This window comes from Dysidea avara, chromosome 3 (genome assembly GCF_963678975.1).
Source record: "Dysidea avara chromosome 3, odDysAvar1.4, whole genome shotgun sequence".
Lineage (NCBI taxonomy): Eukaryota > Metazoa > Porifera > Demospongiae > Dictyoceratida > Dysideidae > Dysidea > Dysidea avara.
Genome location: NC_089274.1, coordinates 31,842,168 through 31,863,952, shown reverse-complemented (window position 1 = coordinate 31,863,952; position 21,785 = coordinate 31,842,168). Strand labels below are relative to the sequence as shown.

Here is a 21,785-nt window from a genome sequence, read left to right as displayed (position 1 = left end):
CACCTATATCTGTAATGCATGCAGATCTGTATGAAACAGATCTGCATGCATTACATACTAAAAACGTTAGCATATCACACTAACATATTGGTATGAAATAACATACCCTGTGAGCATACCATGACGCCATAGCTCAGAGATATGCGCCTCTTATATGGGAAGATAAGCGCCTCTTATATGGAGCGTTTATGAATAGGCGCATACAAAAGCACTGGATACGAGATGGGTTTGGGAGCTTGTTAGAAACTCTCGAGGGAAAGAGGTTGAAGGATCATGACGAGTCGAGTAAACTGAAGCACAGAGTGAGTTCTTAGTATTTGATAAGCAACGGTTTCAGGAAACCATAGATTACAATTATAACTCCCGTGACAAGTGTGGGTTAAATAAACTCTGGTTCGGTTCTAAGCCTTGTTCCAAGCTCCTTTATATGTTGTGTAACTGTTAGAGTTGATAATGAATACCATCAGTCTCATACCCAGACCCAGTGGGCCATTTTCAGTCAACCCGGCAGCTTTGGCATCCAATGAAAGTTTGGCTGAATCTTAGTCAATAGAATTTAAATTTGATCCGTGTTGACTAACTTCATGCATGCATCTACAACGAAACTGCATTGCTTTGGTCACTCCAAATAAATTCTCTGTTCCAGTCCACTGCCTGCATCCGCGTCACTAATAATATTATAATTCTTCCGTTTTTTCTTGCATACTGAACAGTTTCAATTTTGTAATGTGTCAGTGTGCATTGAGTCTCTACAAATTTACATTTTGTTCTACCTGCAACTTAATTTTATGCTGGCTATGCTCAGGAAAAGCTACCAATTTTATAATGGAAATGGACTGCTCGCTTGCATAAATGTATGCCCAGTGGAGGACGAGAAACAGATTCTTTATTTAGAGTGGCCTTGTGTTTGGAGCAGTCATGCACTTTTGTAATATAATTACATCTTAGCAATGGTGCAACTAGCCATTCAGCCCTTGGTAGCCACTGAAGTACTGCAGGTGAGTGTTAATGATATACCGGTTTCTGTCTAGTTACAGTAGTGGGTAACAGTATGCAATCTTTTAAAACTGCATGTTGGCTATTTGCTACATTAATATAACTTGCTATTCTGCTCTACGGCTTTTATTATACAAACAGGAGCTAGCTGGAGTTGGCTATAATAATTATTTACATATGCCTATAGGTAGACCCATTTAGATGCTAATACTGGTCCAGCCATTTAGTCAAACAAAATCAGTCCGGCTAGACCAGTTTGATATCCAAATTTAGTCCGGCTAATTATCTATATTCAAAACGCTTGATTAACCAGATTGTTTTTCATGTAATAGAACTATGGACCAGTAACCTCAAAAGCAAGTCATGCAAATCAGCAGATGTATACAGATATAGTTATTGTTTATGGGTTCATATATAGTGGTATTGAAATTTTAGATTAATCCTAAGATACACTATCCATGCTCAATTAACGTTCTCACAACTAAGCAAGTGCATGGTTGTACTGTCACCTAATGATATAACTCACTGATAAACTTTGTCAATGGCCTACCTTAACTACATTAATATAGATTTCAATGATAGCTGTGACTAGGGTATATGTGCACGGTAGTATCAGGTGGAGGAGACTGTTCACACAGTGATATGGGTAACCATTTTAAATGATATTAAATCGGAATATGCTAGATAATATTGTACAGTGTGTGTAGGTGAGACTTCGGGTGCCTACACCTTCACTTATGGGATATGGTACAGCCTCCTGCGGGGTTACTAGTCCTAGGATTTGCCTGCACTGACTCCTGTGCTTGTTCACTGGGTAGGCATGACCATACTAGCATGACAGCTGAAGGCTTTGCTTTTTGTTTGCTTTTGTGTGTGTCCAGGGTTAGTTCTAGAAATGTTGCTCACCTGGTTTCAAGTTCTGAAATACAGGGAGTAGTTGCTTTGCTTATTTAGGTGTATATTTTCATGTATAGTTAGCTACTGTTTGACACACGTATGCATGACGACTGCTCTGTTGAAATGTATGATTGTTATTTTAGAGTAGCTATGCATATGTTGATTTTATCTGAATAATATGGTTCAGCGGTATCGACTCTACCTGATTAAATGGTTACAGACCCAAGGTATATTCAGTATCCTTGGAGAATGACTGTCGAGATTTCAGTTTAGATGGTGTCTCTGTGATCACATCGGTGAACTCATCCAGGAGACTGGAGGCATACAAGTCCTCATAGTTTCTACTTATGGAAATAAACTATCAAAAGTTAGTTTATATGCAAATAAACTTGTTTATATTATATTATATTGGTACAGAGAGTAAATTGAAGACAAAAGAGGAACTCTAGATCTGTAAAGACAGTTAGAATGCCTGTAGACTCTGACAATGGTATTGTCAATAGTCAGGTAACTAAGAACTTTATAGCAGCCACAATGCATTTCTACTTCTATTGCTTCATCAGGTGACAACGTTCTTAGGGTGGAAAATAAGAACAGATTGCATGGAGCTGTATGCAAATGTTGGAGTGGGTACAAATAAAGTTTTTTCTTACCTCATGACATGTTATACTTTTCCTTTAGTAATATAACTGCTGTGCTGACGTCATACCCACAGGAATAAGCGCCTCTTATCTGGAACATTTATGCTGGAATAGGCACTTGCAAGAGCGTCAGCATCAGGGTCTGGGGGAGAAATACTCGAAGGAGTAAGGCTTAGAGACTGAAGGATCATGAAGAAACGAGTTGACTAAATTGCACGCGGACTGGTATAGTAACAGGGTGAGTTTTTAGTATTCGATATCCGCGTAGAGAAAGTCTATGGTAAAACCGAGGGTCACAAGTGGGATTAATAACCTATACATAAACAAAGATTCTAAGCCTTGTCTTTAATACAGGCCTTCATCTAGGAAATGACTCAAGGTGGGGGGGGGGGGATAACCATGAGTGGGCAATAATTAAAGATCCACGTGTCATCCCTATGCACACTCCACCTAGGATGTATCTTACACTCTCAGGTGCATTGTCGTGTGCCTGAGGATGACCATGCCACTCCAGAAATTTAGGCTTTCTTAAATTGCCTCTGGTGCATTCTTGAGTATCTCAGAGTGAAGAAAATTTTGTATTTTTGTTTCAAATTGCTTATGGTGCATTTTCAATTACCTGAGAATAACATGCCATTTTTAGACTCAAATTACTTGTGGTTCATTCTCAGGTACATGAGAATGCAAAGCCACTCCAGGACATTTTTGCATTTTAAACTCTCATAGGTGGCTTCTTGTGCATTCTCGTACCACATGTCCGCCATGAAATTTTTGTATTTTAGACTCTCGGATTGCTTCTGATGCATTGTTAACAATTTAATGGGGTGAGAGTTTGTCAAGGGATGGCGACAATGAAGTCCTGGTTTATATGTTGTGTGTTAAACTGTTTAGGGTGGTTATAAAGATTTTTTTAAAATAGGTGTTTGCTAACATTGGTTCCTAGAAGGCAAAGTCTGCAAATATACATGGAAACAGTAGAGACAGTTAGAAGGAAGAGACTGGTAAGTTGTTTGAATTTGAATTGATTGCTGTAATAAAAATTTAGATCTGGGACAAAAATTGTTCCAGCTGGGTCATTTTCAGTCAAACCAAATTTGATACTACTTGATTGTTAAGGGAGGGCTGTGATGTGTTGCGTAGATGGCTGTTTTTAAGCAGAGAAGCAGGTAACATTCGCAATATAAATGGGAAATCAGCCTGGGGGCACATCACAGTGAAATATCCCATTTCTCTTGCAGGATTATATAGCACTGGTTTCTTTCTTGCACTGTCACCTTACGTAACTACTGTCACTGAAATTTATATCTCTGTTCAAATTGTGTCATGTTGTGCCTGACTGTAGTGTCATGCATACATAGCAGTTTAGCAAGTAGCTACAACAAATCTTTAATAGTATCATCCACTCATGCATTCACTATGCTTGTCACTATGTCAGTACTGCATGAACTAAGGTGTGAATCATATGGGGAAGGTTGGAGATTAGTACAAAGGCTTTTTTGGGAAAGAGGGGGGAATTTTTGTCAATTTAAAAACCTTTCATGAATGCATCTAAAATCGCAAATTCACAAACGTTATCTTCCGCGAATGATTCCCATTATACAGTATTATTTCCATACATGGTTAACCGCTATTTAACACTCATACTAGCACTTAGCATGACAAATGTTTTGTTGAAAAGTATGACTGCTCTATTAGAGTAGCTATTTGAATCTTTTGATGGTAAAATTATATTTAGAAACTGTGGATACATTCATTAAACATTTTTTGTGTGTATTATGTGGTGTTGTGCATGCAGAGTGAAAGCTATCTCATTTGATACATGTAGGAGCTGACACTGGATCATCGTCAACCAGTTGAAACAGTGATATAGGGCTCAAACGAATATTCTATTATTCGAATATTCGTTTCAAAGGAAATACGTAACATCAGTGTGTAAATACTTAGAATTCTTGATCCTACATAAGCATATCTATGACATAAATGATCAAATCATGTTGATTCTGAATTGTATTAAAGAGACATCTTGTACAACAGGATTATTGATATCTCGTCCATATACCAATGCTGAAAAAGAATATTCGAATATTCGGTAGTTGTGAATAAAGAATATTCGAATAGTAAAAACCACTATTTGTTTGAGCCCTACAGTGATACAAAAGATGTATCTTGTTCTTGTATAACTTTGTATGAACTGTACTGTTTGCAATATTATTTCAGTATGGAGATAACAATAGAATACATAGCTTTCAGTTTTGGTATCTTGTTGAGGCAAAGTTTCCCCGACCTGCGGTCAGTGTTTTTATGGATGTACCTTGGACCATACGGGCTTTATGTATGATGCTGGCAACTGGCCCAACTAATGTGTACTCAACATACAGCAACTCTGTACACAGGTCTAAGTGAGGGATATTCTCTGAATCCCTTTCATCAACCATACGAAACTAAAAACTGTTTTCTCAAGGTGTTCAGTCATATTATCAATGTGCTGTGTTGTGTGTAGCACTCATGAACTTTTTGGTTGTGTACACATACTGTGCAGATAACCACACAAACACAAATACATTGTCCACGAAAGTTAACTATATATGTTAAAATTGTGAAAATGAAATAAATGTATTGCAGTGTATATACATAGAGGTTTTGCAGTACACATTCCTTAGGCATGTATGCACTGACTAGTGGATTGAGGATTCTACATTGATTTTTAAAAGTACAAAGCGAGAAGTTTTACTGGGATATGCTAAAAAGCCATTGTAACAAGTGGCTATCTCTAGCAAATATGTATAATATTGAGGGTTGACATGTAGCTATGAATTTTGTAACGTATTGTGGGTTTTGGTATGTAAATTCACCCACAATGTCTGCGCACATATTATGTGAACATTCCCTGCAAAACCTCTAACGTGCATGTTCTTTCCTACCAATACAACTGGAAGATGAAACACAAATAAAATCTGCACTATATACATAATTCCTCCCATGTTTGGTAATAAGCTGATCGTTCACCAGAGTAGTATATATTCATTGCTGCGAATTTGCTGGATATGCACAAGCAAGTGCATCAGTAGCACTAGAAGTGCTGCTGATGGATGTAGTGCCACCAAAACGTACTAGGTTGATGTCATTTATAAATGCCTTTGAGCATGTTCAGTAGACAGACACTATACAGTATCTAATCAATGTAATATGGGTCCAGCAGGTCTGGATTGTTTATGATGTACAGTAGCTATGATAGGTGAAATTTGTATGTGAAGTAACATTGTTGGTTATGATAAAAGTGCATCCTAATAATTTGTGTCATAATTACTTTGTAGTGTCACTTGTTCTCAGCAGTGTTACAGTGGATGGAGTCCCTCAAAATGACATTAAAATAATTGTGGTCACTTAGGAATTCTTAACTAGCTGAACGAATGCCTTTCTTTGGTACCTAGCATGTATTCATGCATGGAGAGTGAGAAAACTTATAGCAAAACGCATGCGAGTTAGTTGCAATGCAATAGACATGAAGTTTACTTTTGTCATTGCTTTCTGGGAATGGTTTTCTTTGTACACATGAAGAATAGAGGGAAAACACTATATTTTGACAGATTTGCTGGTAAATAGATTGAAATTAAATTTCTTGCTGTTACATTCCAACTCCAACACTATTCATCATAAAAGGCTGAAGCTTTGGTTGTCCACTGTTTACCATGGATACTGAATTGTACTGGGCGTATTATTCGTGGAATTTGGCTATCCACAAAATTTTCATCCTTTAAATTAACAATTATACCCTTATATCATTTAAGGTTTAAACCTGCGTACTGTGATGCACATGGGATCAACTGAGCAAATCATCATTTGTGTACATTTCTTGAACTACATTTTACTGACCATATACCTACAAATTTTCAATGCGGATTAAGAAATGTCAGAATTTTGGTGGTTATATTTTTGAAGATCACTCCTTCACTCAGGTTACCTATTGTATTTTACCAGCCCTGATACTTCAATTAAAAACATGCATGCCATGTGTTCGCAAATTGCCCAAATTGGAATAGAATGTTCACAAAATACAATTAGAATTTCTTAGCATAGATTAGACTAAATGTAAACTCACACAGTCTATTCATTAATTTAAGAGTTACGAACTGTTTTATTTCTGTTTAGGATAATTCTTTGAGTATCAGTTTAACGGAGTATCAGTTTAACATCTTGATTTCTACAAAAAGGACAAACAAAGATAAATACATTTATCCAGCCCTGTCCTTATGTGGGATGATCAATAACATTCATGTTATTGATAATACCGTAATTTGCTATTTTATTATTTTATATACCACTTTAACGTGGGTGTTCAAAGGCACCGCTCAGTGTTTAACTCGCATATTGCCCAGGAAATATCAAGATATCGCCTGGGCAATATCATGGGAAAGCGGTTTGCCAATGACTTTGATACCAAAGAACCAATGCGCTTTGACTTGTTATATTGAGCAACATAGAGCTTTGTATTGTGGAACTCATTTTTGTATTGGTTACTAAGCTGAGTATATTTGCTAAGATAGACTAGTTGGTTGTTACTAAAGGATAATGAAGGCACAAAATAATTGTTTGGGCGATCGAGGATGTGTATTTCTACCCACCACATATCAGCCTTTGAACAGACCACGGAAAAGCAAAGCTACTACTACTGCTTTGAAACAGGTCAGTAACTTACAGTCCTAAGTACTTAACTTAATATAATAACTTACTTACTGTCCCAATATCAAAGTTAGTTGGCTAAACTTAGTACAAAAATGATAACAATATAAACTCCATCCCACAATCACAAGTTTTCTAACATTGCATGTTAAAGCATAGTAATGTATTAATGATGTTTTAACATATGGATAACGTTCTGATGGCTATTAGCCCACACTATTAAAACCATAATTGATCTTCAGATGCTACTGTATAAAATAAAAGGGATGAGTTCTCAGTAGTTCTTTCACCTATTAGGTGAGTGCGGCCCAAGTAATATATATCATTTATACCACGGCTGCTTGGAATTTGCTGATATTATACACCCGCAGCCCTCGGGCTTTGGGTGTATATATTAGCAAATCCCTCCCAGCCGTGGTATAACTGTTATATAATAAAATTATGTGAACAGATCTGCAAAAACCCAACATAATGGCACATTTTTTCAAATTCTTTATTATCGAATATTATAATCTACTAAATCAAGTATTTGCTCTGACCAAGTTTTAGCCTTCTATGCCAACAACTTTTGGAGTTATATCCCTACAAAGTAGCAACAACAGAAAGATTGATTTTCCCAATACAGCAAGTATTGGGAAATAAATTACAGGTGCTTACAAAAACTGCTGTAACTTACAAACACAATGCAGTACAGAGTTGCAACTTGCACTATTGTGTTCACCATGAATAGGGGAGTCTACTACTGGGTAAGTTTTTCCTTCTATCACCTTTCTTCACTATGTACAGATCAAAATCAGTGAAGAAAGATCGATCACGTATGACTGCTTCGACGTGACGTAAACAAATACTCATAACTCACACATCCTTTAGTCTACTGCAACGACACAAAGACTTTCGAACTCCTCTTGAGTAGGTGAATAAGATGATATCCAGGCTTTTATCATTGGACCCTCTCTTCACAAAAAACAAAGTATTTAAAATTTTCACAAAAATATTTTTCAAATTACACTAATATTTTACCCATTGTAATCAATGGCTAATACTGAAAATTTAGGCTTGCGCCATTATGTCAGGTTTTTGCAGATCAGATCACATATGAAAAATTGTATTACTACAATATTTAATCTATATCTTTAAGAAAAATAGATCAAGCTAGACTCATAAACTAAGTCATGGACTTGGTCTGGCATAGCCTTGGCTTGAAACAGATTGTAAGCAATAAAATGAAACTTGTGCATTGGTATCAACTGGGCGTGATCAATGGCCCCAAAGTAGAAAATCAGAACAATAATATTATCTTGATAATGAAAATGTGTTTTTCCAAGACACCCATAACAGGTTCCCAATTAGTTTCTTGCTCAAGAAACAACAAAACTAAAATGGCATAACAAACTGGCCAGGCTGATGCTCTAGCCATCTGGCTATGCCCACACACAAAGACACACAGACACAAAGCAAAGCAAAAACAAAATCTTTGGGCATGATCGGCACTTGTGTGCTACTTAGGTGCTAGGAGTCAGCACAGACAGGGGCAGGACTAGTAACCTGCAGGAGGCTGTACCATATCTCACAGGTGAAGGTTTCGGCAACCAAAGTCCGAAGTGGACCTTTAACTGCTGTGTGAGGTATGGACAGTAGGAATTTTTCCCCAGTTAATACCATGCAGGTGTTATAACTGGGTGGGCTACTTCCCCAGTTGACACCGGGCCACCAAATTCCCATTTACACAACTGGATAGACTGGAGCAATGTAAGTAAACTTTCTTGAGACAACAAGAAGATGAATTTGGCTTAACCAAGAATCAAACTTGGAACCTTTTGATTACCAAGCCAATTCTTTAGCCACTTGGCTATGCTACACACATGCCAACTAACAAAACAGTGTGAGACATTGACAGTAGGATGTACAATAGGACTGACATGTAGTATATCAGGATTGCTACCGTGTCACTACTGTTGTCCCTGGACACACCCCGGTGACCTGTATTAATTAGAACTGAGACATATGCCAAAAGATGCATATTGAGTGATCCACTATTGTGTAAATGAGTTGAACACACTGTACTGATAGCACTGTGGCTTCACATATATGCCTTCTCACCCACTGGAATTACCTATACTCACCCATTGGTTTCTTAGATAATGTAGTAGAATTTAAAACCCTGACTGTAGTAGGATTTATATTTCTATGATCTCTACTCAAATGTACATCCTTATACTTGAATCATTTATACGTAGTTGTCGTAATTACTGCAGGGCCAGAGCTCACGGTCTGGCTGGTCTGGACCGCTTTTCAGCTACTTGACTTTTGGAAAAAATCAAGATGCTACTCTTTTTAATGGAGCAGTCATCACAATGAACTCTAGTCATCGTGATACTCTAATAGAGGATTCAGTACAATATATCCACTGCGCTAATTACGCTGCTTGGCCTAAGCCATTATAGCTATGTTAGCTTTCTTGTGCTTTTCAAACTTTATTACTGTACTGGCATTGGGCTAATTGATCGTACATGTCTTGCATTATCATATGTGACCAGATCTGCAAAAACCCAAAACAATAGTGCAATTCTAATATTTACAGTATAAAGCATTGAAAAAATGAGTGAAATATTTCCATATCACCGAAAAAAAATCCATAGTTATTTAATGCTTATTTCTTAGTTAAGGAAGGTACTAACAATAAAAAACTGGATATTGTATTATTTGCCTACTCAAGAGGAGTTGGAAATCTTTGTTTCGTAGCAGTAGATGCAAGTTATGAGCGTTTATTTACGTCACGTCAAAGTGATCGTACACAATTGATTTTTCTTTACAAAGTTCACCTTTGTATGCAGTGAAGAAAGGTGATAAAAGGACAAAATTACCCAGTAAATGATTCCCCTATCCATGGTGAACACGATGGTGAAAATGTCAGCCCAGTGCATTAATTCACTCATAAGTTACAACAGTTGTAATAAGTGCCTGTAATTTATTTTCCCTATAGTTGCTGTACAAATCAATTTTTCAGTTGTTGATATTTTGTAGAGCTGTAACTCCGAAAGTTATTGGCATGTGAGGCCGAAACTTTTTCAGAGGGTATACTTGGCTAAGTAGATTATAAGAATTTAATAAACAGGAACTAGAAAATGCACTATTGTGTCAGATTTTCGCAGATCCAGTTACATATACACAACAAGCACCAAGGCCTACAAGTAATTTACTATCAAACCATTCTATTAACAGTCCATCTCCTGGTAGTAGGTGACTTCTTGTCTACAACAGAGCACAATTGATTGAACTATCCATGGCACATGTACTCCAATATGTTGGTGCAATACATTGCGAATGGTACATACCCAGAGATCAAAGCCGTACTGTGCTATGGCCGCTCCAGATATGGAAGTATAAAAGTAATAGAACAGCGCACATATTATATGGTTATTAATATGCAAAAGGTTTCTTCTTAATTGAATTAAAAGTGTTTCTGTGAAAAAAGTAGGGCCATAGCTGTAGCCACTTATGATTATGAATACTGAAGAGTACAGTTATAACTGATATATTCGGGGAGGTTACAAATCACAAAATAAGAATTATATTATAGTTACCTAAAAAAGTTTCCAGAGATTGAGATTCTATAGTATCAATGAGTAGGTTATTCCAATCACAGGTAGATCTGGGGTAGTAGCTGAGTGATTTGTTCTAGTAAAAGGTATCTCAAAATGGAGAGAGTGGGTTTGGAACCACGTGGTAGCGAGTAAGCCAGGTTGGGATCCAGCTATAAGTAGTACCATTAGGCCACTTCAACTAAATCTTTGTTTCTCGGGCGAAATTCAGCCAAATAAAGGTCGGTAAAATAAAAATAGGCTATTTTGCTAGCTGAAGAGTGATATTGCGAGTCAAGCGGTGGCTAAGCTACATTACGGTTGCTGTATCACTTGTGAGTAGGCAGCTATATGTTGAGATATTTAGTGTTACTTACTTTTTAAGAGCTTAAAGATAAATTTGCAACTCTTTCGTGGCGTTATCACTCTTTGCAAGGTGATCATGTGATTAACATAATTATTTTATGCTAAAAAATATAGGGTCAGTCGGGCCCGAGAAACAAAAGATTTAGTTGAAGTGGCCTTATCTTAGTTTGGTCAGTAAAGCAAATTTCTTCCAAATCTCAAATAACTAAACTTTCACAATTTATTGTATCATGAATAATACAACCTACTGGAGGACGTGAAATTGAATTTACAGGTTTTTACAATTGATTTTGTCCCATTTGCAATAGAGTTTGTCACTTTTGCAGAATTCTCTTTTGCTATTGATTTTATCATCCTTAACAAGATTGGCAGCTGTAGTAAACACGAAAACAAGATTATAGCAAGTGCTTGACAATCTTGTTAAAGCACAACTGTTGTAAACAACTCTTTAATTCTTCTTATAGCTTCTTTAACAGCTTTGCAATTTTTGCTTAACCATTGGTGATGGGTGTGGTCACTCGCCAACAAACTAATTAACTTGAAGGCCTTTGCGTATCTTGTGTCTCAAGTGGTATTCTCTATGGTAAAATGATCCACCTTGTGATAAGCGGCTAGTTTACTGCAGACGATGCAATTATGATGAATTCTTGTGCAAAAGTGACAAAATGTAATGTAAAAGCGATGAATTCAATCACACATATACATGCTTCACACATGAAATATCACATCAGATCAATAAAAGTGTTCGTGACCCCCTGACCACTCAAAATCTCCGGGCCCTGACCCTGTACTGTCACTACAAAACGTGGGTTGGCTTGGCTGTATATGAAACTGTTTTGTTGCTGGCTTGGTGTTGCAGAAACACACAACCTTGGACCTTACAATTAGGATAATTCACTAGTTTTTCACTTTAATCCATAAAAGTTTCAGAAGAATCCGTAAACATGTATTATCACAGGACACCATTATGTCTAACCTTATGTCATATGTAATAGCCCTGACAATCTATAAGAAACATTGGAAGTCATATGAAAATAATAGATGTGATTCAGACTTCCGGACGTATGAATTTTTGTAACTTGACTTCGGAGACTGTGTAAAGAAACAGTGAAGGATGGAAGCAAGAGTTCATAATATTATGAACTCTTGATAGATGCTTGTCAGTATTATATATAAACATATAAACAAAGATTATCCAGCACTATATTTTGAAGAAAAGTCAGTGACTAAGTATGCTTTAGTCGCCAAAAAGATTTCGGTCAAATGTGAAATTTGTCCCACCAGCCCGAATTAAGCTACAATACTCCTCAGACAATAATATTATGGGTATGTTATAGTGTTTAAAGACATACTTGTTCAGTGGCCAATTTGCAGTGGTGGTTTTCGAGACGCTAATAGAGCACCCCGTGTTTTATACATCCACAGTGACCTAAGTTCTGTAAAACATCATGGCTATTGACGGACGTGAGTTTAAATGTAATGGCTTTCTGTAAATATGTGTTTCCAGATTCTTCTGAAACCTCTATATAAAATGGTGATCAAGAAGGAAAAATATTGATGATCACAGTTCATTACTCCAGTTGAAAGTACATCACCTATCATCAACTGGCAGTGTGGAAGTGACTACCAATTGCAGAGTGACCTCCATCTGATGATGCAAACTTTCAACATGAGTACTGTATATCTACCTGGAATAAAAGCAGCATAGTAGCGGTAGTCCGCCACAAACTTGGCAGCGAGTGATTGTCTGGTAGCTCAGGTAGCTAGCCGACTCAGTTTATTTTTGCGTAGGCGCCTCAAGTGACTCTACATTGACAAGGAATCGTACAGTAGATAAGATTTCACATACTTGGAATCACAACTAACCTTGCTGTACTCACATGATTCGATGTTCCATCCCGCAGATCCCGTGTTCTATTTAATTGTCACCATCCCTATAACACTCACGTGAGGATGCTATCGACAGCTGCAATTTGTTAGCAACCGTTTGGACATACGACGTTGAGTCGAATATTCACAAACGGAGGTTGTTGAGTAGGGCTGTACTTAAAGTTGTCGGAGCTGGTGGTGCATGGTGTAGGCCGGTGTTGGACTGAGCTGCCGCAACTGGGTTGAACCATACCAGACTATTCGGTTTGTTTCATTATACTGATAATAATTTCTTGCTTGACTAAACTTTTTAGCAGGCGGCTACATACTGCAGTCGACCATGAACTGTACGAAGGCGCTCCGCAGGCTCCTGTGCCGGCGGCTCAGGGGGCCAGTTCAATCATAGATATACTAAACTTTACAACGGGATTGGAAACGGAAGTAACTCACGTGCCGTCTCTGTACAAATTCCCAATGTGACGTAACGAGCTCGAAAAACCATCCGTGTTTCGCTTGCGCTAGTTAGTCGCCATAGGTACTGTCCGTAGTTACGAGCGCAATATTATTTCTAATGGCTTTATTTGCCAACTATTAGCAATTTGTTGACTTTTAACTTGACGAATTGGTTAACCTACCTTGTACACAATAACAGGAATGAGTGTGCAACCGCAAGAGGCTGTTGTTAGTAATAAACAAGCCACCAGTATGTTAAGAGGTAAGCGAATTATGTTATGGCCACACCTTCTCATTTTTGTAGACTTTTCACAGATTCTCTGTGTTGGGAAGCAGCTTAGGTAGCTTTGTTTTGAAATCTATATCAAGTGTGTAGTGTAATAGGCAACTTGGAGTTATTGTATCAATTGTCATATTGTATAAAATTACTACTTACCACTTTACACTTGTGGACTTTTAGTAGGCCCATGACCAATGCTAGATATCAATTTACCATACCATCAACTACTACCACACTTGGGGGGTGTAAAGTGTGTGTTGGATTGCTCTGAAACCAAAGCTGTATGGCACGGGGATGAAAGACAGAATCTTCTAATAAGACACAAAATTTTGAAGAAATCATCCAAGCCACATGATTAGACATCCATCAAAGAACACCAAATGACAGTGTACTGATAACCAACAAGCAAGAGCTCAAGGTGCACTACCAAATTATATGTTTAAACAGTACGTGTACTTTCAAAAGAAGTGACATAAACACTTATAGCTAGCTACATTGCACACGTAATTCATATTCAACGTACACATATTACACTGTACAGTTGAAATATTCAAAGTGTATGGTTTCTTTGTTAGTTAGTGTGAGGGATTGTCGATTTGATTTATAATTTAAACTCAAAACCAGTCGACAGCCGTTCTTCCCTGGTTGAGTACACACAACAACAAAAAAAACAACACTACAAACACACATACATTATGGTATATAGTACATGACACATGATACAACCACAAGAATACAACACAAAACATACAGAAAATAATTACAAATCAATTAAGTAACTGACAATAAACATAAAACCAGTTCATCAGAAAAATCTCTTGCCATCACCATTTCCTCAGGTAAAGCATTCCACCACATAGTTGACTTATATCTAAAATGTTTTTGTGCAAAAGACAATCGACATCGCATCGGCTGAGCTAAAATTGCAGAAATTCTAGTATGATAGGAGTGTGTACTACCAAACACAATTGGTGGATCTAATGGTAAACGTTGGTACTTGAACATTCTATGCAGAGCACAAAGAGAGCAATACTGGACTAATAGTTCAAAAGGTAACCAGTTCAATGAGTGGTAATGATGACTAACATGGTCATACTTGTGAAGACATCTACACAAACGGACAGCACGGTTCTGCATACGTTTGATGTGTTCAAATGAACAATGTGGCAATGAAGGACCCCACACAGGCAGGCAATAGATCAAGTGAGAAAAAACTAAACTTTCTGCGAGAGTTTTCAAGAAGTCATCTGCAAGGACATGCCGATGTTTACAAAGCAAATGCAGATAGTATGACATGGATTTACACACTTTTGAGACACGGTAATTCCATGTTAAACGCTCATCAAATATCAGACCAAGGTATTTCTGTTTGGGCACCACAGATAGTATAACATCATCCATCATAATTGGTGGGTAACCATGTGGCAATCTTCTATTAGACACTCTAAACCACATGACAGATGACTTGCTGTAGTTCACTGTCATCTTATTAGCACTGGTCCACTGGTCAATTAACTTAAACTGACTATTCATTAATGAAGCTACATCATCCTTAAGTAGGTGCACTGCATATAATAGTGGTATCGTCAGCATACTGTAGCAGTAAACCACCGGTGACTTGAGATGGTAAGTCATTAACATATATTAAAAATAAGAGAGGGCCCGATGCACTGCCCTGAGGAATGCCTCCCACTGCCCTGAGGAATGTTGACTTAACACAGTCTGGCTGTACTGGTGCAGCTACCTTTAGCCAACTCTGTAGCAATGGTGAATGGCTTGTGTAATTAACTGAAGTCATACTGGGACCAATCAATCATGTTTATCCACTTTGTAGTATAATGCCACGTAAGTACTGAAGCTTCCATACAGGCCTCCTGCAAATCTATGAAATCATAGAATGACCTGGACTGGGAATTGAAGAATGTGGCGACCAAGTGTTCTATTAGCTAGTTGCAGACACACTTGCAGGACAGTATGGTATGGTATGGAATACATCTAAAGTCCGTTCTTTCAAATATAGAAATAAAAGCACGTACATACTGAAAACTACAACATACTACTACTTATTACCTAACTATATACTTACTAGCTGTAGTACCTGCCCTATCGTGCAGGGTGGTATACATATAGAAATTAAATGAAATTACAGTTTATTTGTTTACATCAGTAATGGACTGGTGATAATTCAGTAATGATACATGAGGCACTGTAAGAATGTCATTCCAGGCATAGGGTTTTGTAGACACTGCATACCATAGAATTAAGGATTTGGTTACTGTATTTGTATACACTGTAAGTGATAGGGTTATTGAATCATATAGATATGAATTCACTTGGTAGCTATATAGTGGGATTGTGCAAGATAGCTACTATGTATATAGTGCAGCATGATAGATGGCACTTTGTCCAGCATCTCAGTGTAAGGAACTGTGAGGGTAGCTATGCCTGTTGCCATTGGTGACAGCCATGTCCATTCTATTGCATGGGATAGGCATTGTTGTTGACTACATAATCCCATAGTTTTGCTGTTAGGCATGTATAGCTGAGCTATTTCATTAGCAGGATGATAAACAACACATTAAGTTTTTACACCTATATAAGGTACTATCAAGAGTTCATAATATAAAGAGGGAGGGAGGGTGTCCAACACTGTATTACCTGGTCAAAACACACTGTGTTCAAAGATTGTGCAATGACTATCAGCACCAAAAGTTATTAAATCACTACTGAAAGTGTGTTAATTCTATAAAAGCAAAGCACCAAGAATGCTTCCCTTTTGATAAATCGACACCTATCAACGCTCTTCAGTAGGTGAAGCCAGGTGACGAATTTGTATGGAATTATACTGAAGTATACTGAAATATTCAGGATATGATGCAATCTTTGAACGCAGTGTATTTTGACCAGGTAATACAGCATTGGACACTCTCCCTCCCTCTTTATATTATAAACTCTTGGTACTATGCTATGTTGGAGGGGGCCTGGTCAATATCTACTTAGCAACAACTTCTTTGTGATTGTACAGTGAATTTGATTCAACATAAGATACTTAGCAACAACTTCCTTAGTCACTATATGATGAATCTGATTGGATAAAGCCATCTTTGCTCAACTGAGGATCAAGGGCGAAAATGATAGACTTTGTCTGAGTGCTTTTGATGACATAGTAATGAAATTTGCTGAATTGCCAATGGAGAAGATCACTAAGAAGGCACTGATCAAGGTGGATCCTTTTGACATGAAGTTCAGCAATGGTGTCATTTACTATGTTTACCGCAAGTGACTGATTAACATGTTTAGCTACTGATTAATAGCTAGTTGATTGATACATAATATTCTAATATAAATTGATTGAGGTGAATGATGATGGTAGAATGACCCTACGACCAACATTCCTGGGGTCACCATCCCCATCTACCATTGCATCCCGCAAATCCTGGTAGCAATCAGCATGTAGGGACTTCTGTTCACGCCTGAGAAACTGTAAGTGCTCAGTTTCAATCTTACAGTAGGTGTTAACCAGGAATTGTTGGAAAAGCCGTACTTGCTGCCTAACCATGATGTGGTAGCGGTAATACACCATGGCTGTTAATTTCCTACCATTAGCCAATTTCAGGTTGATGTGCCATCCATCATTGCCATAGGAAAAGAGTAAAGGATACTAGTGTTGCACCGATATGCATTTTTTCACATTTACCGATACCGATTATTTGCCTATTCCTGTAACCGATATGCCGATATTTACCGATATTCTTCAATTCTTCAGAACAGGAGAGGAGGAGCAGAAAATCACCTAAAGTTTATGTGTATAAACTGCATTTGTAATATCAATGTAATTAATTGCGTGGGCAGCAGACTTTTACCATTTTTCTAGTTTTGCAACTAACTCCTTTCATGGAAAAGGAAGCCAAGTAGTTATAAAACAACTAAGACAGCTTATCAAACAGTGTTTTTAGTGGGACTCCAGACCCTTTGTGAAGAGTGATCAACTAATTCCGTGGGCGGCCGATAAATATACACAGCCTACTATATGTGACCAGATTTTACAGAACCGATCCAAATCGCACATCAGGCAAAATCAAACTAACACCACCAGTGGATAGCTACACTATCGTACTACAAGTTTTGACCCTCAGCACTACCCAAACTACACGAGGCTGGTATTTACACACGTCTTTTCTGGGTGGTGTGGAGTGCTCAAATGGCGGTTTCAGGCCTTGTGAAGGACCTGGCCTGGCAAGAGTCAGTGGTTTACTGGTGGACAGCCTTATAATGTTGGCCAGACGTGTTCTCTGTTGACTTTGCTACATATCAGCCACTAAGGAGCAGCACAGCCCTGTAATCTCGTGTCTGGACTCCAATCGTGGTCTGCCTCCATTTTGAGGTCTAACTTTTGCCCTCCCCGCCACCCCCCAGCCTCCACCCCTTTGTGAGCACTCGTGATACTACTTCGCTCGTCCAACTGCTCAGATTTTCTATCTTATTTGGCGGGAAACTGTACAAGCAGCTACAAGTACTGGAAGTGGCTTGAAAGGTAACAGATTGATGCATCTTTTGTGTAAATTTCATACGCGTGCTTGCTATCCTTGGAGAGTTATGCTGGCTTCAATTCTTTAAAACCGTTTATCTCGGAACTTCTAATGTGCGATTTGGATCGTTTTTCCAAAATCCAGTCACATATAATACTCATCTGGCTGTAAAGGAGCCAAACACACAAAAACATACTTTGGAATCACTCCATGACCAGTGCCAGCCACCACACACTGACCAGACTTCTTTCCACTGCTCCAGGATTCTTGGCAGGTCACGTGATCTCACGTGATGCTCCAGAAATAATTTATATGTGACCAGATTTTACAGAACCGATCCAAATCGCACATCAGGCAAAATCAAACTAACACCACCAGTGGATAGCTACACTATCGTACTACAAGTTTTGACCCTCAGCACTACCCAAACTACACGAGGCTGGTATTTACACACGTCTTTTTTGGGTGGTGTGGAGTGCTCAAATGGCGGTTTCAGGCCTTGTGAAGGACCTGGCCTGGCAAGAGTCAGTGGTTTACTGGTGGACAGCCTTATAATGTTGGCCAGACGTGTTCTCTGTTGACTTTGCTACATATCAGCCACTAAGGAGCCAGCACAGCCCTGTAATCTCGTGTCTGGACTCCAATCGTGGTCTGCCTCCATTTTGAGGTCTAACTTTTGCCCTCCCCGCCACCCCCCAGCCTCCACCCCTTTGTGAGCACTCGTGATACTACTTCGCTCGTCCAACTGCTCAGATTTTCTATCTTATTTGGCGGGAAACTGTACAAGCAGCTACAAGTACTGGAAGTGGCTTGAAAGGTAACAGATTGATGCATCTTTTGTGTAAATTTCATACGCGTGCTTGCTATCCTTGGAGAGTTATGCTGGCTTCAATTCTTTAAAACCGTTTATCTCGGAACTTCTAATGTGCGATTTGGATCGTTTTTCCAAAATCCAGTCACATATAGCCTTGCAACCATACTTGTGCAAACAAACAAGCCAAAACAGTTACAACCACTTACTGCTACATTCACCACCTTCTTTCTTTACTTTCACCTGTTCATTGCCGTCATTAACGATTGATTGTGGGTTTCGGTTAATCGGCAAATTATTTCCGCTTCGTAGCCGATACCGATACTTGTAAAATTAGCTAATATCGGCTGTTACCGATAATTCAACCGATTATCGGTGCAACTCTAAAGGATACTGCAAAGGATCATATCCCCTATGAAGTTCAGAAATGCGCTGCAAAGACCCATCCCTATAGTGCAAAACTATGTCCCTATTATTTACATTATCATTAGGCATTAGCAATCCTACCTCGTCACACATCGGGCTATTATACCTCCTAGCATGCTCTCCTACGGGCCGTTTGTTCTCGTTAATCACTACCCTAACATTCGCTGGCTCATCATGCAGCTCAAATATTTCTTTAGCTACTTTAATAAGCTGAACATAGTGATTATTGTCATGCAAAAGCTCATTAATGCCCCTAACTATGTCAAGCCTTAACCCATCAACTATTCCAGATCTAGTAGCTAATTCAGTTTGCTGATTGCCAATAAAATAAATTTGGGAAAATTTAGGAGACTCATTTGCTGATGGAACTAAACTACCTATACGATAACAGACCTGACCCTGTACTCTGAAAGAAGGATTGAAGCCAGCCATAGTTATCTCGTTACAGCCGAAGCTTGTCATTTGAAATGCACTATTGTACTTGCGTATGTTATGTAGAAAATGTCTACCTGCTGAGTCCGTACCTTCATACAGGTGTCTTAAGAATGACTGAGGCTGTGGAAATGCCTCTAACTGGACATTTCCCTTCAAGCAACAAAGGGATTCCGTCTCCTCGGGAAATTTTAATGCGCCACAGTGTGTGCATTCTACACTAAGTGCGCCTACATCTGTAGTGTTGAAGAAGTTGTGTGGCTGATAGTTAAACCCCTAAAGCTTGGCTGTGTGCTTGCACGTACCTGTTGTCTGCGTGTGGTGTTAGCCTGCTGCTCCTGAGCTCTGTAGCGTGGATCAGCCCGAGATTCTTGATGAGCAGCTGTATTTTGTTGTTGCTCCTCCCTCCTTGTGGCTGGGTCTTCACGCGCAAGTCGACGGGCAGCTGTATTGCGCTGTTGCTCTTCTCTGGTGGCTGGGTCCTCACGCGCCAGTCGGCGGGCAGATGCATCGCGGATCCGTTCCTGTGATCTTCTTTCTTCGTCCTGGCGGGCCACACGATGGGCTTCTGCGTCACGTTGTCTTCGTCTATGTTGTGAGTCGACTTCACACCTGGCACTTGTCGAGTTGAAGCCTCCTGGCGGCGCAGTCTTTGTCGTTCTGCTTCTTCCTGTCTCTTCGCTGGATCTAATCTTTGGTTCTGCTTGTGTCTCTTTGCTTGAGACGCACAAAAGGTAGACGATCGTTTTCGCTTAGGCGGCATGCTTACACAGCACATCAATTGAAATTTGAATTTGCAATATCACGTGTGTACAGTCTCTGCAAATGTAACGTGTATGATCATGTGTTTACAGTCATATACAGTACAGGATTCGAACTGACGGTACACATTGAAGTTTCAAAAGGTACCCAGAGTGACTAAAAGGTACACTGAAAAGGTACCTGAACGAAAAAAAAGTGTACTGAAAAGGTGCCCAAATCGAAAAAAAAGTGTACTGAAAAGGTGCCCAAATCGAAAAAAAAGTGTACTGAAAAGGTGCCCAAATCGGAAAAAAAAAAGTTATCACCAACTGGAAGTGAACCCACAACTTTTACACGTAAGGCGGCTGTCTAACCCATTCACCTACCTGCCCTACACCCGAGGCTACACCTTTATTTTTGTCTTATAAAGACCTGTACAAATGGACTGAGATATAGGTGTCTACTTGCGGTTTATAGAAAGAATTTAAGCCATTTTTCTTCTACACCTTCGCGTTTAAAGAGCGGTAACGGACAAACGATAGCTTGCACGAACTTTTCGAAACCGTCATTGTAGAGCTGGATAATGAGCGCTTATTTAGACACAAAGACGCTTCGAAACGTGCAGCGGTTCAAGAGTACATGCCTGACATCAAATGGAATGCAGACAGACGGACGGACGGCTTTTCAGTCTTATAATATAGATTACTACCTATACGTACTTAACTTAACCAATGTCAAAGTCAGGAAATTCGTCCTCAGCAGTAAGCGAATACTGGCGGAGTATCATTTTTGCATTGTACTTCCAAAAAGTCACAGACAGTTGCTGGAGAAGTTGGCGCCTAGCAAACTTTCTAGGTAAACCGTTTCTAACAGTTGTTCTGTCAGCTATGGATCCAAATATACGACTCAGTACAAGGTCACGGGTCGTTGAAATCAGTCACTAAACAAACTGGATAAATCATGCACCAGCGTCCAATGTGTCACTACCGAAAATTCGCCGAAATACGGCTCTTGCAAACTCTTGTTATTTTCCTGGGAGACTTAACTGCTTCATCCTGAAGTGAAGTTAGCGACAAACAGATG

The 21,785-nt window shown here is 38.9% G+C and overlaps 2 long non-coding RNA genes across 6 annotated transcripts; one reads left to right on the top strand and one right to left on the bottom strand.

The window, feature by feature from the left end:
* Positions 1-153: 153 nt before the first annotated feature.
* On the top strand, positions 154-5,160 carry LOC136250707 (uncharacterized). Of its 5 annotated transcripts, XR_010698666.1 has the most exons (10): positions 169-302; positions 949-998; positions 2,037-2,120; positions 2,167-2,260; positions 2,311-2,400; positions 2,457-2,519; positions 2,575-2,772; positions 3,454-3,535; positions 3,580-3,700; positions 4,360-5,160. It is a non-coding gene; the product is annotated as an uncharacterized lncRNA (long non-coding RNA). The 5 variants fall into 5 exon arrangements; XR_010698664.1 differs by lacking the exon at positions 949-998 and having other exon boundaries at positions 154-302; XR_010698669.1 differs by lacking the exon at positions 949-998 and having other exon boundaries at positions 154-302; positions 2,457-2,523.
* A 1,386-nt stretch (positions 5,161-6,546) lies between these two features.
* LOC136250706 (uncharacterized) lies at positions 6,547-13,175 on the bottom strand. Its single transcript, XR_010698663.1, has 3 exons — positions 13,028-13,175; positions 12,850-12,967; positions 6,547-6,735 (listed from the first exon to the last, which is right to left on the bottom strand). It is a non-coding gene; the product is annotated as an uncharacterized lncRNA (long non-coding RNA).
* Between the last annotated feature and the right edge of the window lie 8,610 nt (positions 13,176-21,785).